Genomic DNA, 19,318 nt, shown 5'->3' with positions numbered 1-19,318 from the left:
ATAGCACTATCTGCTAAAACCAGTAAAACATTGATTAAAGTTGCACCGATTACATTTGAACACATCAAACATATATAAGACATAAAACATTATTTGTGAATATAATTAAACCTTCAGATTTCTCAATGGTTGTCCTTTTGAGATCATTTATTGAAAAGTTCAGTTTGTAGAAAACTTCCCAACCAAGCAGGAAGCAGAGTCATGGGATGGATCCTATATGGATCCTTTGTGTTGAGGTCCATTAATTATTAATGATTCCTGTGGGGCCGCAGGGGTTTCCATACGTTGTGATCATGAGATGCTTCTTGATACACAGGGTCCTTGTATCTTGTGAAAAGAGTTAATGTCGTCAACTCTTTTAATTGGAAAACAACAAGGCTTACAGGAAACTTGCACAGGATGTCGACGTCACATGATTAGCTCCAGATTAGTTTTCTGATTTGCGGGGTTTGTTGCAACAAAAGTCCACTGTTGCGGAATCACGTTGTCACTTCTATTAAATGCAGACATACAACTGAGCATTGTTACTCTTAAGTTAATAATTAATGGAGTTCAGATTGTGCAGATGGGAGGAAATAGGCTCTTTTAATTCCTTTGGGAGAAGTAGCCGATTCTGCAGTTATTGGTGTGACTGTTCACCGAGGTCCTACAGGACCAACTTCAGCATATGACACATCAGTAGAACTACCAGCACTTAAATCTTCAGAGCTATGTGCCGAGTCTGCAAACACAGTTAAACCTGCTTTAAAATCTTTTTGTGAGTTATGCTTTCTTTTTTTGTGTGGATAAAATGAACTTAAAATGTTTGTCTTGAAAGAGCAACCCAAAAATACACAAGTTACAGTCTCATTATTTTTCAAATGTGTTCCAATGTGAATAAATAAATCTTTTTCCGTGGAAAGGTCAGAAACGGTTGCATAACTCACATCGAAAGTACATGATTGTGTTGCGGTCTGTGTAGAATTTAATGGGTGAACTCTATACACGTGGGTTTTCAGTCCTGCACATGTCTTAAATGTGCATGGACAATTTAAATATACACAAACATAATGATTGCTGCTTCCAAAACAATGGTTTAGTTTATAATGCTTAAGTAATTTGTACCTTCAACTCTCCTTTGCAACACACTGCCTGCACTGCCACATACACGTCACTAAAAGAGAAAGAAAAGGAGCATTCAGTAATTATACATTACTGTATTTGAGTGTTAAGAAAAACGACTTACCATGCAATAAAGGTGAGGTTCACACCAGAAGAGCATGGGGAGAGCTTATATTGTGATGCATTTCCTTTTTTTGTGTGTGAAAAAAGGTAAATTTCCACTGTGAACAATAAAGTATATAAAAGTTAGCCTGCAAAACTGCTACTAATTTACCATAATGTGTATGCTAAGGCCAGAAAAACACAATATTCTCCTATTCTAAAGAAAGTTACCACTACTGGCTGCTGTTACTAAATATTAAAGAGTTTTACTTATATTAAGAACTATGCTCCCTGGATAAAACCATGCAACCCTATAAAATCAGAACTTTTAGTGCAATTTAAGATATTTCAAATAGATGATCGACTGCATCATATTTTACTTGACTATTTTTGCATACTGTATTCAGTAAGCTGGGATTGAAAATACAGAAATGTCTAGTTATAAAACGTTTAAAGTAATATTTTGCTGATATACTTTACACTCACAAAAAGGGCCAGGCGAACGTTATTTGGTAACGTTAGTTAAACTGTGATCCGAAGATGAACGGAGATCTTACGGGTTTGGAAGGATATGAGGGTGTCATTAATTACATAATTTTAATGTATGGATGAACTAACACTTTAATAACATCCCTCCGTTGTTATACGAAGCAAAATCTCAATAAATAAAAATACAAAAATAAAATAACGTCTGGTATTTCAGATAGGCCAAGTTGCATATATATAACGTTACCTTAACTTACATTCACTTACAGAAAAACGGGTGCAATGTGTGTTCGACTCTGCGTTAACTTTTCCTCCCGTCTCCCCTTCCAATCGTTGGGGTAGAGTTTACGGTTGTGTAGTTAATAGTTAGGCGTAGCTAGGATTGAATTGTGACATGGCCGTGGGAAGTAGGGGTGCTGCATGTGCTGCAGCACCCCCGTTGGAAAATGCAGACATTACAGCACTCTCTCTGACAGATGCAAAAAAATAAAAACATAAACGTATTAAATTTTTTTTAAATCGTCCTGTTTGTTATTAACCTAAGAAGTTTATGCACGAGGAGGTTTTGAGCACAACTAAATAATTATTGACCCTTTCGCACGTACGTACGATCACACCGGTGTCATCAGTCTAGGCTGGTCCCAGTGCATGACGTGATCAACTGCTAAATTCAAATGTGCTTTCACGTGTTGGCTGGCGCTGAGCCAGAGAGAGGCGAGTTCAGAGCATAGGTTCAGAGCTGTCATATATCACAACTTTTCAGTGTTTTCAACCACATAATGTTTATTTTAGGTTTCAGACATATAAGTACTAAAAAAACAATACATTTAGAGTTTGTAAAATACACACTGATGTCAAAGGAAGAGGCAATAATAATCCTTTCCATAATTAGACACGTTGTTTTATTCATATCAGATACACATGTGTAAATAACTTTAAAGTTTACTCTATTCTTCTCTCAGTTCACCAGCCACTTACTTTTATGTATTTCGGGAGAAGTGGATGAATTCACGTGTTGTAAATCCAACAGATCCGATTCTCTGAACTGCGTCTGCGGCACAAACTAAGATGCATACAGCTCAACTAACGCGATCGTTATAAAGGTGTTTTAAAACACTTCCACTTGCATATATTTGACAATCGCAATATCAGATATTTCATGCCATATCTAACAAATTTGTGAATATTTTGAATAAAAAGGAAAAATGACAAAAGCAGATCATCATTCATTCAGCTCTGTTGTTGCCAGACGGTGTGTCACGTGACAAGCAATGACGCGTCACCATGGAAACCATAAAGTGACACATTCTAAAAAACTCGCCCTGGGAGGTCAGCCAGAAGGCGAAGACGTCCGCTGTGCGCGACAACCTTTTGGAGCTGTTTAACTATCTTGGCTATTTGTACGTGTCTGCTATGTGCAACGGAGTCTGGTTACAAGATTGGTATAAATATGTTTAATTCTTATTAGTGTGTGTTTACTTTGTTATTAGACTTAGACATAGAGGTGTCCACCTGACACGCAAAAAAATGCACCTCCCACTACAGCAAGTCACAACAATCCCATGCTATATGGGCATTACCATGTGATGCTAAATTTTGAAATGATTAACGTTAAAGGAAACTCGCATCGACGCAGACAAGGAAATTTACCCAACACGTGTTTTCAGAATGAGAAAATAAGCCTACTTAGAAACATCGCCACAGTGTGTAATAACGTATTTCTAATCTAAAATCCCACTGTACTAATTAAAAACAGGTACATATCAAGTCAAACTTACCCTCAATATCACGGATGCAGACCGATTAGACGCAGCAGTTCAAACCGCACACAAAACTCCACGGCGTGACGTGTTCCGAACTTCCCGCCGAAGTGATGATGAGCATGCGCAGTGACTGACTCTTCTTCTTCTTTTGGCGCGTTTCATTCGATGCGCATGCGCATAGTGACTCACCAGAGAGAATTATTGATAAGAAGCACTTCAGTCTCATTGAATCAACACGTGCTGATCGAATTAATTTGATTATTTCGTAATTTAGTTACAAATAACAAGAATGAATCATTTAACATAAGTAAACATGTTATATTCTTATTAATCAGACATATTTGTATTTTTCAAATCAAACAAGTGGCTAGTTGACTTTTTTGAGTGAAAGTAATTGAGATCTATCGGTCTGAAAAAGGTTATAAAGCCATTTCTAAAGCTTTAGGACTGTGAAACCACAGTGAGATCCATTATTCACAAATGGCAAAAACATGAAGCAGTGGAGAACCTTCCCAGGAGAGGCCGGCCCACCAAAATTACCCCAAGAGCACAGCGACGACACATCCAAGAGGTCACAAAAGACCCCACAACAACATCCAAAGAACTGCAGGCCTCACTTGCCTCAGTTAAGGTCACTGTTCATGACTCCACCATAAGAAAGAGACTGGTCTGCATGGCAGAGTTCAAGACGAAAACTGCTGCTGAGCAAAAAGAACATAAAGGCTCGTCTCAGTTTTGCCAGAAAACATCTTGATGATCCCCAAGACTTTTGGGAAAATACTCTGTGGACTGACGAGACAAAAGTTTAACTTTTTGGAAGGTGTGTGTGCCATTATGTCTGGCGTAAAAGTAACATAACATTTCAGAAAAAGAACGTCATATCAACAGTAAAATATGGTGGTGGTAGTGTGATGGTCTGGGGCTGATTTGCTGCTTCAGCACCTGGAAGAGTTGCTGTGATAAATGGAACCATGAATTCTGCTGTTTACCAAAAAAATCCTGAAGGAGAATGTCCGGCCATCTGTTCGTGACCTCAAGCTGAAGCGAACTTGGGTTCTGCAGCAGGACAGTGATCCAAAAACACACCAGCAAGTCCACCTCTGAATGGGTGAAGAAAAACAAAATGAAGGCTTTGGAGTGGCCTAGTCAAAGTCCTGACCTGAATCCTATTGAGATGCTGTGGCATGACCTTAAAAAGGTGGTTCATGCTCAAAAACCCTCCGATGTGGCTGAATTACAACAATTCTGTATAGATGAATGGACAGAAACTCCTCCACAGCGCTGTAACAGCCTCATTGCAAGTTATCACAAACGCTTGATTGCAGTTGTTGCTGCTAAGGGTGGCCCAACCAGTTATTAGGTTTAGGGGGCAAACAAGCAATACCCAAAATTACTAGAATATGAACCAGGTGTACTGCTTATTTTAGTGATAAGTAACTATTAAAGGGGTCATATGATGCTGCTAAAAAGAACATTATTTTGTGTATTTGGTGCAATGAAATGTGTTTATGCAGTTTAAGGTTCATAAACACATTATTTTCCACTTATTGTACATTATTGTTTCTCCTTTATGCCTTCTGAAATGCCTTGTTTTTTACAAAGTGTGTGACGGAAATGTTACGTTAGAGAGGATCCAGGGCGGGTTGTGTTCAAAAATTTGATTGATGAGGGTCATAAAAGACATCTGTTTTGTACACCTGTTTGGACCCCCACCCCTCCCCTCCCCTCCCTGTACAGCCCCCGTGTGTGACCTTTTTATGAACCTAAATGGAATTTGGCGGGGAGGGAAAAGTGTTTTTGTGTGGGGCCATTGAAAACTGTTCAAAACTATGTGCTTTAAACTTTAAAATGTGAAAACGTGAAAATGGTATAAGGGAAGTTTTTATTAAGGTTTACATACACAGTGCATTTCAAGAAAAAGGTTAAAACATAGACGTAATAGAAACAGTGTAATGATTGTTTTTTGTACTCGGAAAAGAGTAAAAAAAGGTTCAAGGTATTTAAGAGCTGTTAAAACAATTTAAAAAGGTGTGTAAAGTTGTTACAAATTAAATAAAAAAAAAAAACTAGGTTACTGATTATCTATCTATCTAAAATAAACAACACGTGAGTCAAAGTTTGTAACATTACAATTTAAAAAGATGTTAGAGTTTGTTAGGAGTTAGAAAAGAAAACTAGATTAGTGGTTATTTATCTAAAACAACCAACCAACCAAACAAAAAAGCATCAGATACGTGCGTTAAACAATATGTTAGAGTCAAAGCTTGTAACATTACAATTTAAAAAGGTGTTAGAGTTTGTTAGCAGTTCGAAAAGAAAAGAAAAATAGGTTACAGAGTTTAACAGCATTTATATCTTACCTCAAACTAAAACAAAAAAAGAAGCGAACATAAAGCAAACGGTAGTTTTTCAATATTACAAATCAGGAAAGTTAGCGTTTTGTCACGCCTGGTGAAAAGCTTAAAACAAAAGAAAAAAGAGGTATGTATTTACGCTGATATAAAAGAAAATGCATCAGACACAGTCGTTAAAACACCAGCACAAGATACTTGTCAAAACTATGTTGTACTCTAACACTAACTACAATTTTAAAAATCAAGACTTTGTTACTGACGGAGAGTTAAACAAAAGAAATAACACACAGCAGAGCTTACGACGTCTCCGGTGGATCGACCTCACGCGCCGCTGTCAAACTCAGAATGCGTTCAGGAGAGCATGGGTCAAGCCACGCCTACAGCTCTGCCCCTCTAACGATAGAGAAGACTCCAGCACGAAATGGATTTAAATGTATGTTAAAATACATTAAACAAAGTAACGTTTTTAATAAATATACACCATTTCTTAATTGGTGAAAACGTTCTACCTGTTTAAACATTAGACCAATGTTTTTTACTTTAAAATGAGGTTAGTCTATACGATTTTTTTTGTCTAAACAAAAGTTCTTGTCAAAAAAAAAAAAAAAGTGTTGTTTGTTTTTATTTTAATAAGCCACTCACACTTACTTTATTAGCCTAAATCCTTTAATATGTTTTTTTTTTTTTGTCAATATTAACTTCCGGCATTGCTATATCAGTTAAAACAGTCTAAATCTAGTCTAAATCTAGACTAAATCCTTTATGAACTTTATTTATTTTGTCAATATTAAATTCTGGAATTAAATTTTACATTCATAAATGTAAGTTTTTCAAAACTCCCCCATGATTAGTGTTGTTTAAAGAGGAATTCGTAATGTATTTGGAGACGTTAAAAGGAATGAAAAATCCCAAAGCAAGATTTTTTTATACTTCATTTGAGGGCTTTGATTTCTTAATGTGAAAATCTGTTACTCCCCTACTTTTTCTTTATATTTATTTTATTTTTTCTTTGTTTTATGATGTACAGAGTGTGAACGAAAATTGAATGTAATTTCAGTCAGTATTTGTAAAATCTACCAGTAATGTATGTCTTTCTGTGTTAATGTTCAAAGCATTAAAAAAAAAAAAAATAAATAAATAAAAAACACCCACTAACGGTCCCCCTAACACCTCCCTAATAACGCAGGCCACAAAGATAGATTTAAATGTATGTTAAAGAATTAAACAAAGTAACGTTTTTAATAAATCGACATCAGTTCATAATTGATGAAAACATTTCTACCTGTTTTTTTTAACATTAGACCAATGTTTTTTACTTTTAAAATTAGGTTAACCTATACGATTTTTATTTTTCGTCTTAACAAAAGTCCTTGTTGGAAAAAAAAGTGTTGTTTTCTTTTATTTTAATAAGCCACTCACACTTACTTTATTAGCCTAAATCCTTTAATATGTCTTTTATTTTGTCAATATTAACTTCCAGCATTGCTATATCAGTTAAAACAGTCTAAATCTAGTCTAAATCTAGACTAAATCCTTTAATATGTCTTTAATTTTGTTAATATTAACTTCTGGAATTAAATTTTACATTCATAAATGTAAGTTTTTCAAAACTCCCACATGATTAGTGTTGTTTAAAGAGGAATTCGTAATGTATTTGGAGACGTTAAAAGGAATGAAAAGTCCCAAAGCAAGATTTTTTTATACTTCATTTGAGGGCTTTGATTTCTTAATGTGAAAATCTGTTACTCCCCTACTTTTTCTTTATATTAATTTTTATTTTTTCTTTGTTTTATGATGTACAGAGTGTGAACGAAAATTGAATGTAATCTCAGTCAGTATTTGTAAATCTACCAGTAATGTATGTCTTTCTGTGTTAATATTCAAAGCATTGAAAAAAAAAAAAATAAATAAATAAAAAACACCCACTAACGGTCCCCCTAACACCTCCCTAATAACGCAGGCCACAAAGATAGATTTAAATGTATGTTAAAGAATTAAACAAAGTAACGTTTTTAATAAATCGACATCAGTTCATAATTGATGAAAACATTATACCTGTTTTTAACATTAGACCAATGTTTTTACTTTTAAAAGTAGGTTAACCTATACGATTTTAATTTTTTCGTCTTAACAAAAGTCCTTGTTGGAAAAAAAGTGTTGTTTTCTTTTATTTAATAAGCCACTCACACTTACTTTATTAGCCTAAATCCTTTAATATGTCTTTTATTTTGTCAATATTAACTTCCGGCATTGCTATATCAGTTAAAACATGTGTATAGGCATACAAAAAGCTAACTGGAATGAAATGTTTTGGAAAGTCTTTGATTTTCTTGCCATAAGACTTGTTATCAGTTGAAATAGATGTAGAATGTCTAAACTTTTACAACATTACACATTGCTATATCAGTTAAAACTGTATACGCATACAAATATTAAACAGGAATGAATGTGGTAAAATCAAGATGGGATTTTCTTGCCATAAGACTTGTTATCAGTTGAAATAGACGTAGAATGTCTAAACTTTTACAACATTACACGAAAGGCTAAATATTTCATCTCAAGTAGTGCATCGAATAGCGTCTGGTGTCTGGGGACTGTGTGATTACTGGCGCGCGGCCATATCAGCGAAAGGTATTTTTAAAAAGACCTGTAAAACCTCTAAAGGTTTTCGGGGGTTTGCAACTCAATTGTAAACTAATTAGTTTTGAGGGGGGTCTGGCACTGTAAATGGTGGTGCTGAGGGTCAGCTAAAGCTTGACATTTTGTGTTCAGTGATCAAAGGGTGACAATTTAAACTTTATGAGGTAGACCTGTTAGCGTGAGGTTAGCTGAAAGTTCATTTACTGGTCATAAGGATGTGAGATCTATGATTGTTTTAACAAGACAGACTATGGTATATAGGAAAATGTTGTTTATTTCGTTTATTTTAGCTACATTTATAAGTTACATTTATAATTTTTATTAACCCGTAGATCTTTCAACCTCAACATAATCGTACTGAGAATGCAAACAAGTACACAAACACAAGCATACAATCACAAACACACACACACACACACACACACACAAACGAACGTAAACATACAGAAAACATGAACATGCACAAAAACATACACAACCATACCGACTAAAACTTACAATCAAACACAAAATATACACCCAAACTCAAACAAGTACACAAATATACAAACAAACAAAACAAACTAGGTCACAAACACAAACATAAACATACTGTATAAACACACATACAAACATAAACCCCAAAACACAAGCATACAAATGCAAACATACAAACTAAAAATTACAAACAAACATACAAACGTAAACAGCAAACACAAACATACAATTGCAAACATACTGTACAAACAAACATACAAACTAAAACTTACAAACAAGCACAAATATACACTCCAAACTCAAACAAGTACACAAACAAACATACAAAACATACAAACACTAAACCACAAACACAAGCATACAATTGCAAACATACAAAGATACAAACTAAAATTACAAACAAACACAAACATACACCCCCAAACTCAAACAAGTACACAAACATACAAAAACAAACTAGGTCACAAACACAAACATACACGCAAAAAACAAGCACTTACACAAAACACATACACAAAAACACAAACATACTGTACAAACCAAACACTTACACAAACACATACACAAAAACACAAACATACTGTACAAACAAGCATACAAACGTAAACCACAAACACAAACAAATGCAAACATACAGAAAACATGAACATGCAAGCAAACAAACACAAATATACCCCAGACTCAAACAAGTACATAAATATACAAACAAACAAACTAGGTCACAAACACAAAAAGGCCTATATTAGATTGAAAATGAGTTGTCATAAGGTTTCTTTGAAACCAAAAGTGCTTCTTCTACAAATTGCTACAAATGTCTCACAGAACTTTTACAACAGATTAGACTTTCTTTCTCACTTTACAACTGGCATTGTTAACCATGCTGTTTAAAATAGTTTTTAAAAGTTTAAAATAGTTTTTCAGCATGTAGGATTCATGTCCGCACAAGTGTTTTTAGTAAGAGTCCTGAGACAAGTGAAATAGATGCGTGAAAAGACTTTTCTCTTTAAGATGTTTTTAATGACAGACTAAATGCATTAGATTGTTTTAAAACAATTGAGTTTATGCATTTTTCTTGAATATGTATACAGTGACCGATGAGTACATGAAGTAGAAGAAACACATAACCTCATAAATGCATTGTGGTTGATGTTAATCGATTATATAAAAAAAGACTTAATTGATATATCATATCTTACTATCTTTTCAAAACACAATAAACATTCTTATGACTTTTAAATGCGAACAACCGGTTTTTGTTGGAAATTAAAATAAAATAAAATAAATAGATTAATAAAAACATAGTGTTATGTTTCATAGTTAGAATCCTTATAGTTTGTAGTAAAATCAGATATTTAAGCTAAAACATTTTTCTTTCAAACACTCTCATGCACCACACAGACACTCCTCACAAACTGCCAACAAGGTCCTTAAGTTTTGTTTTAACATTTAGCTGTAGCTGAGACCCTGATGGAATTATTTTACGCACAGTTTTGGGAAGGTTATAGATTACAAATTACCCTATTTAAAATCTAAAAGGTAGTGTAACTATTTAAATTTCTTTAAAAAAGTAATGCAACTGATTACATTTGATTACATGTTTTAAGACTTTTCTAAATATGTAATGTTTCCAACGGTTAATCTTTTGAAACATGTAAACCGGCCAGGTTAACTTTAGAGTACTCAGCAGCTAATGACTGTCAGACTTTCAAAATCCTTCATCACTTAAATTAGGTTGTGATAATTTCTTTTTAAAGCACAACCACCACAAAATCAGATTTGCTCTGAGATTGTTCTGAGATTAAATACATATTTAAAAACACAACAAGATAGTTTAATAGCTATGATACTGTTTTGAAATCAACTTTTGGCATAGCTATGACGGGGAAAGCACCCGGCATCTAACAACGGGTTGGTAAAACAGTTCAACTTAATAAATAAATATACATCACCCAAGTAGAAAAATAAGCGTGTGTCCTTAACTCCTGAAACATCTGTGTCTCATATTTTAGAGCAGTCATGCAGTTTATGAAATATATCAATTAAATCTGCACGTGTGTGAAAAAATATTCAGATGTAACCCTTCTGTAATCGTTAACATTTTCATAATTAACTGCGATTTAATTATATTTTTTTCTCAGTAACTGATTACAATACATTTATTTTGTAATCAAATTACATAATTTAGCTATATGTAACTAGTTGCTCCCTAACACTGTTTTATGCATTATTACAATAATAGATGGTGAAAGAGTTCATTAACCTCTTTACCGTTAAACTGAGGACAATATCACTTAACACTAGTTTGGCAAACAAGGGTTTTCTCATAAAACAAGCCAGACCAAAACAAAATTATTTGGTTTCAGGAACACACGAATCTTAACGCCAAATGCTTCACAAGATAACATAAAAACGGTTGTTCTATTACAACATAGCCAACACTTCAAGCCTGTTTTAGCACATGTATATCGTATTATTCTTGAATATAATCATCTAGTCTAAATATGTTTTAACAATTATTTTTGTTTTTGTTTTACAAAGGGGGTTCAGTTGAACACGTTTAACTAATACCTCATTCAAGCGCTGTAGACCTTCAGGTCAGGATTTTACAATACCCAGCAGATACACCCCAGACTTCAAACATGCCGTCGTGGGATCCATAACCCAAATTACTCATACCGTAAATGGCTGTGCTCTAAATCATTGGTCTTCTGATTAAACGCATGCTCAGATAACCCTATATAAAAAGACGCACATTCCTCACTTTTTGTAGTGTATACTCTCCTTCCATGCTTGTGATGTTACAAACCCATTTTTTTGTGAACCGTTTTAGTGATGCAAAGTCCGATTCACTTCTGCAAAATGAATCATTTTGGACAGTTCGGTTCAAATGAACCGATTCAATGAACCGAATCATAGGCTCCTTAAGTCATCTCATCGCAGTTATGTCAGTACACATTTTTTCTTCTAAATTCAACTCAGTGTCATTTTATATCAGTGAATCATTTAAATAAGTTAACTGTGTGAACACATATTGGTGGTCATTGTCTTTTGTTTCATTTAAGTTGATGTTTGTGGTTGCAGTTTTATGCACCGATGCTTTGTTGTTTTTTTAGCTTAAATATCAGTTTTTAGTCGGTTACAAAAGTGTCAGGTATTAAGTTTATTTGTATTTTTAACTAATTAAGATAGATTACAGGTTTCGGGTATTTGGGTGCGTGCAAGCGGTGAAAACTTAAATGTGACAGTAAATGTGACAGACGATGGTGTGTTAGCTACTCAACACGTCCACCGTGTCATCTTTTAATAAAATATACCATTGAAGACACTAAGACCAATTATGTAGGCTAAGTGTTCATTAAGATGCTGAAATGAAAATAAGCGTACAAATATTCATAATTACAATAAGTAGCCCACAATATACCCTATAACAACAACAAATAGACCTGCTAAGTACAACTAAATTGCTAGAGTTGTGAGATATAAACCGCAATGCTTTTCATAGCGTTACACTTTGAAACCAGAACGGTATGTTTCCATAACTTTGTTAGCTCTTTCTGTTTGAATTTGTTTACCACAATTTCACCATTCTTATCTTATTTTACCACCTAATTGTAATTGTTTGGTCTTACGCTTATACATTTTGTTTCCTAGTTTTTGCTGTCACGTCAGCGGGGCCTCTTTGTTCATACATTCATATTTCTGTGAATTTTGGTTATTAAAATATTGCTTTAAACCTCGTCTTCATTCGAGACGTTTTACGATAACATCTTTATATTATCCTAGTTTATATCAGATATAAGAATACAAGATCGTTTCTTATGAATTATTAGATTACATTGTTAACAAACAAACAAAAAAGTTTTTACTGAACTCAGAGAACAACGAATAACGAGTGAAGTTGATCAATCTTTTATTTCACACTATATTGTTGAATATACATACTTACATCCAAGTTGCGAAGAAAATGATAAAATTTGCCATTAAAAACAACAGTACTTATTGCCATTACAGACAATCTAGCCCAGAATAGAAAGTCTCTGCAGATTAACATGTTTTGCTCCAATATAAAATCAATCAACGATGCAACAAATTTCACAGGTCATAGAAACATAAATCAATTAACCCAACGACACAAATCCAACATTAAAACAATTACAAACATATAAAACTATTTTAAACAGCATCTCAGTCTTCACATTCAGACATCACTTCCAGAATTTTTCGTGTAGAGTGACATGCACAGGGTCCCCCCCGTTACAAACAATACTCGTCAAATCAGGCCATGTATATTTCAGGCTTTCTTACAAGTTTCATTTGGTTACTGAGATTTTTTTTCCTTTTTGCTATCGCCGTATAATCGTGATTTGGGTCGCATGCCGCAGTGATGATCTTATGCATCAGCCCCGATCATTTGTCCTCTGTAGTGTAGTTTAAAAACAGGTTTTCGATAATGTCTCTTTTTAAAACAGGTTTTTCCCCGCGGCGCCACATCCAGTTCTCTCGACCTCAGCAGCGCCACTTCCATTTACCCTCCATGGTGCGTTTTGTGCAGCGTCAGACGAATTTTTCAGAATTCGATTCTTTCCCAAGACATAAACTTTGCCCCCTTATCAGTATAGAAATGGTTGTCACCGTTACCTAGAATGCGGATGTACTGTTTTTAATCCCACGACGGTCCAGTGGAATTTCGGATTCGATCTCCGGTTTTATTCGATTTATTGTATTGTTTTATTGTTTCGCAGCTCAGCAACTGTAGAGCGCTTATCAGCCGGTCGTTGTTGGTTTTAGCTATGGGACCGTACCCTCAACCCCTTGTATGGTGTAAAGGGTCGGGGGTTGTCATAGGAAGTCATAAACATTGGTCACGCCTAAGATAAGTTTCACTCAAGTCAGTTGTGATATTTTGGTTTATGATTAAACCAAATTGGATAATAATTAATAAGAAACGATCTTGTATCTTATATCTGATATAAACTAGGATAATATAAAGATGTTAAGTAAACGTCTCGAATGAAGACGAGGTTTAAAGCAATATTTTAATAACCAAATTCACAGAAGATAGACTTGTATGAACAAAGAGGCCCCGCTGACGTGAACAGCAAAACTAGAAACAAACATGTATAAGCTTAAGACCAAACATTACAATTAGGTTGTAAAATAAGATAAAAATGGTGAAATTGTGGTAAACAAATTCAAACAGAAGGAGCTAACAAAGTTATGGAAACATACCGTTCTGGTTTCAAAGTGTAACGCCATGAAAAACATTGCGGTTTTATATCTCACAACTCTAGCAATTAGTTGTACTTAGCAGGCTCTATTTGTTGTTATAGGGTATATTTTGGCTACTTATTGTAATTATGAAATATTTGTATCGCTTATTTTCATTTCTAGCATCTTAATGAACACTTAGCCTACATAATTTGTCTTAGTGTCTTTCAATGGTATATGTTATTAAAAGATGACACGGTGGACTGTTTGAGTAGCTAACACACTCGCTCTGTCACATTTACTGTCACATTAAAGTTTTACCGCTTGCATGCACCCAAATACCCGAAACCTGTAACTCTATCTTAATTAGTTAAAAATACAAATAAACTTAATACCTGACACTTTTGTAGCACCGACTAAAAAACTGATATTTAGAAGTAAACAAACAAACAAGCATCGTGCCATAAAACTGCAACCACAAACATCAACTTAAATGAACAAAAGACAGACCCCAATATGTGTTCACCACAGTTCAACTTTATTTAAATGATCATGGCGATATAGAAATGACCCTGAGTTGTTAGAAGAAAAAATGTGTTACTGACATAACTGCGAGGATGACTTAAGGATCCTATGATTCGGTTCATTACAACGGTTCATTGAACCGAACTGTCCAAATGATTCATTTTGCAGAAGTGAATCGGACTTTGCATCACTAAAAACGGTTCACAAAAATGGGTTTGTAACATCACAACATGGAGAGGAGTATACACTACAAAAAGTGCGGAATGTGCGTCCTTTATATATAGGTTATCTGAGCATGCGTTTAATCAGAAGACCAAATGATTTTAGAGCACAGCCTTTACGGTATGAAGTACTTTGGGTTATGGATCCACGACGGCCATGTTTGAAGTCTGGGGGTGTATGCTGGGTATTTTAGTTCCCTGACCTGAAGGAATCTACAGCCTTGAATGAGGTATATTAGTTAAACGTGTTTCAATTGACCACCCTTTGTAAAACAAAAACAAAAATAATTGGTTAAAACATATTTAGAATAGATGATTATATTCAAGAATAATACATCCTATACATGTGATAAACAGGCTTGAAGTGTTGTGGCTATGTTGTAATAGAACAACCGTTGTTATGTTATCTTTTGAAGCATTTGGCGTTAGGATTCGTGTGTTCCTGAAACCAAATAATTTTCTTTGTCTGGCTTGTTTTATGGAGAAAACCCTTGTTTGCCCAACAGAAAAAAACTGTTTAAGTGATATTTGTCTCATTTTTAACGTTAAAGAGGTTAATGAAACTCTTTCACCATCTATTATTGTAATAATGCATAAACATGTGTTAGGGAGCAACTATTACATATAGCTAAATTATGTAATTGTGATTACAAAATAAAATGTATTGTAATCAGTTACAGTTACTGAGAAAAAAAATATATAATTAACATCGCAGTTAATTATGAAAATGTTAACGTTACAGAAGGGTTACATCTTGAAAATTTTTTCACACACGTGCAGATTTAATTGAGATATTTCATAAACTGCATTGACTGCTCTAAAATATGAGACACAGATGTTTCAGGAGTTAAGGACACACGCTTATTTTCTACTTGGTGATGTATGTTATTATTTTTAAGTTGAACCTGTTTTACCAACCCGTTGTTAGATGCCGGGTGCTTTCCCTGTCATAGCTATGCAAAAACTTGATTTCAAAAAGTACTAGCTATTAAACTATCTTGTTGTGTTTTTAAATATGTATTTTAATCTCGAGAACAATCTCAGAGCAAATCTTCGATTTTGTGGTGGTTGTGCTTTAAAAAGACACAATTATCACAACCTAATTTTAAGTGATGAAGGATTTTTGAAAGTCGGGACAGTCATTAGCTGCTGAGTACTCTAAAGTTAACCCTGGCCGGTTTACATGTTTCAAAAGATTAACGGTTGAAACCATTACACATTTAGAAAAGTCTTAAACATGTATCAATGTAATCAGTTGGCATTACTTTTTTAAAGAAATTTGAAATAGTAAACACTACCTTTTAATTTTTAAATAGGTAATTTGCTGTAATCTGATACCTTCCAAAAACTTCGTGCGTAAAAACTATACTTCCATCAGGTTTCTCAAGCTACAGGCTAAATGTTTAAAAAACAAAAACTGAAGGGTATGACCTTGTTGCTAGATTGTTCGTGACTGGAGGGGGTGCGTTCCACATGTGTGACTGATGCGAGTGTTTTGAAAGAAAAATGTTTTAGCTTAAATATTCTGATTGTAACTACAAACTATTAAGCATGCTAACTATGAAGACATAACACTATGTTTTATTAATCTATTTATTTTATTTTATTTTAATTTCCAACAAAACCCGGTGTGTTCGCATTTAAAAGCCTAAGAACTGTTTATTGTGTTTTTGAAAAGAGTAGGTAAGATATGAATATCAATTAAGTCGCGTTTTTATTAATTGATTAACATCAACCACAATGCATTTATGAGGTTATTGTTTCTTCATACTTTTCATGACATCCCCCTCTCACTCATCGCTCCACTGTATACATCATTCAAGAAAATTGCATAAATCAATTGTTTTTCAAAACAATCCTAATGCATGTAGGCTGTCATTAAAACCATCTAAAGAGGAAAAGTCTTTTATCTACGCACCTATTATACCGTGACTTTCACTTGTCTCAGGTACTCTATACTAAAAACACTTGTGCGGACACTGATCCTACAGGAAAACTATTCCCCGACATTTAAAACTTTTAAAACTATTTTAAACAGCATGGTAACAATGCAATTGCGTAAAGTGATAAGAAAGTCTAATCTGTTAAAAGTTCTGTGAGACATTTGTAGCAATTTGTAGAGAAGCACTTTTGGTTCAAAGAAATACCTTATGACAAACACATTTTCATCATCTCTAATAGGCCTTTGTGTTTGTGTCACCTAGTTTGTTTGTTTGTCATATTTATGGTACTTGGTTTGAGTCTGGGGTCTATTTGTGTTTTTTGCTTGCCTGTTCATGTTTACCTGTTGTTTGCATTTGTTTGTGTTTGTGTTTACGTTTGTATGCCTTGTTTGCGTACAGTATGAGTTGTTTTGTTTGTGTGTATGTGTAAGTTTTGTGTAGGGTTTTTGTTTGTACTGTATGGTTTGTGTTTTTGTGTATGTTTTTTGGGTACATGCTTGTTTTTTTGCGTGTATGTTTGGTTTGTGACCCTAGTTGTGGTTTTGTATGTTTGTGTACTGTTTGAGTTTGGGGGTGTATATTGTGGTTTGTTTGTAATTTTAGTTTAGTAGTCTTTGTTGTTTGCAATGTTATTCTTGTGTTTGTGGTTTACTGTTTGTAGGTTTTGTATGTTTGTTTGTCGTACTTGTTTGAGTTTGGAGTGTATATTTGTGCTTGTTTTGTAAGTTTTAGTTTTTTTGTTTGTGTGTTTGTTTGTACAGTATGTTTGCAATTGTATGTTTGTGTTTGCTGTTTACGTTTGTATGTTTGTTTGTAATTTTTTAGTTGTTATGTTTGCATTGTATGCTTGTGTTTTGGGGTTTATGTTTGTATGTGTGTTTATACAGTATGTTTATCGTTTGTGTTTGTGACCTAGTTTGTTTGTTTGTATATTTGTGTACTTGGTTTGAGTTTTGGGTGTATATTTGTGTTTGGATTGTAAGTTTTAGTCGGTATGGTTGTGTATGTGTTGTGTGCATGTTCATGTTTTCTGTATGTTTACGTTCGTTGTGTGTGTGTGTGTGTGTGTGTGTGGTGTGTGTGTGTGTGTGTTTGTGATGTGTGTTTGTGATTGTATGCTTGTTTTGTGTACTTGTTTGCATTCTCAGTACGATTATGTTTGAGGTTGAAAGATCTACGGGTTAATAAAAATTATAAATGTACTTATAAAGTAAACTAAAATAAACGAAATAAACAACATTTTCCTATATACCATAGTATGTCTTGTTAAAACAATCATAGATCTCACATCCTTATGACCAGTAAATGAACTTTCAGGCTAACCTCACGCTAAACAGGTCTACCTCATAAAGTTTAAATTGTCACCCTTTGATCAATGAACACAAAATGTCAAGCTTTAGCTGCACCATCAGCACCACCATTTACCAGTGCCAGACCCCCCTCAAAACTAATTAGTTTACAATTGAGTTGCAAACCCCCGAAAACCTTTAGAGGTTTTACAATCTTTTAAAACTATACCCTTTCGCTGATATGGCAAGCGCCAGTAATCACACAGTCCCCAGACACCAGAACGTGTTTCGATGCACTACTTGAGATGAAATATTTAGCCTTTCGTGTAATGTTGTAAAAGTTTAGACATTCTACGTCTATTTCAACTGATAACAAGTCTTATGGCAAGAAAAATCCCATCTTGATTTTACCACATTCCATTCCTGTTATATATTTGTATGCGTATACAGTTTTAACTGATATAGCAATGTGTAATGTGTAAAGTTTAGACATTCTTCTACATCTATTTCAACTGATAACAAGTCTTATGGCAAGAAAATCCAAAAACTTTCCAAACATTTCATTCCAGTTAGCTTTTTGTATGCCTATACACATGTTTAAACTGATATAGCAATGCCGGAAGTTAATAATTGACAAAATAAAAGACATATTAAAGGATTTAGGCCAAATAAGTAAGTAAGTGTGAGTGGCTATATTAAATAAAAGAAAAACAAACACTTTTTTTCCAACAAGGACTTTTGTTAAGACGAAAAAAATAAAAATCGTATAGGTAACCTAATTTTAAAAGTAAAAACATTGGTCTAATGTTAAAAACAGGTAGAAGTTTTCATCAATTATGAACTGATGTCGATTTATTAAAAACGTTACTTTGGTTTAATTCTTTAACATACATTTAAATCTATCTTTGTGGCCTGCGTTATTAGGGAGGGTGTTAGGGGGACTGTTTAGTGGGGGAGTTTTTATTTTTAGTTTTATTTTTTTTTTTTTTCAATGCTTTGAATATTAACACAGAAAGACATACATTACTGGTAGATTTACAAATACTGAATGAGATTACATTCAATTTCGTTCACACACTCTGTACATCATAAAACAAAAGAAAAATAAAATAAATAAAGAAAAAGTAGGGGGAGTAACAGATTTTCACATTAAGAAATCAAAGCCATCAAATGAAGTATAAAAAAAATCTTGCTTTGGGACTTTTCATT

At 34.0% G+C, this 19,318-nt stretch overlaps 1 protein-coding gene across 2 annotated transcripts in view; it reads left to right on the top strand.

Annotated features, from left to right (window-relative positions):
- LOC109046645 (complement factor H-like) overlaps positions 1-19,318 on the top strand; it is a 142,870-nt gene that overhangs the window by 49,711 nt on the left and 73,841 nt on the right. The window lies entirely within an intron of this gene.

This window comes from Cyprinus carpio, chromosome A22 (genome assembly GCF_018340385.1).
Source record: "Cyprinus carpio isolate SPL01 chromosome A22, ASM1834038v1, whole genome shotgun sequence".
Classification (NCBI taxonomy): domain Eukaryota; kingdom Metazoa; phylum Chordata; class Actinopteri; order Cypriniformes; family Cyprinidae; genus Cyprinus; species Cyprinus carpio.
Note: the sequence above shows the minus strand (reverse complement) of the source record. Positions and strands in the feature narration are given on the sequence as shown.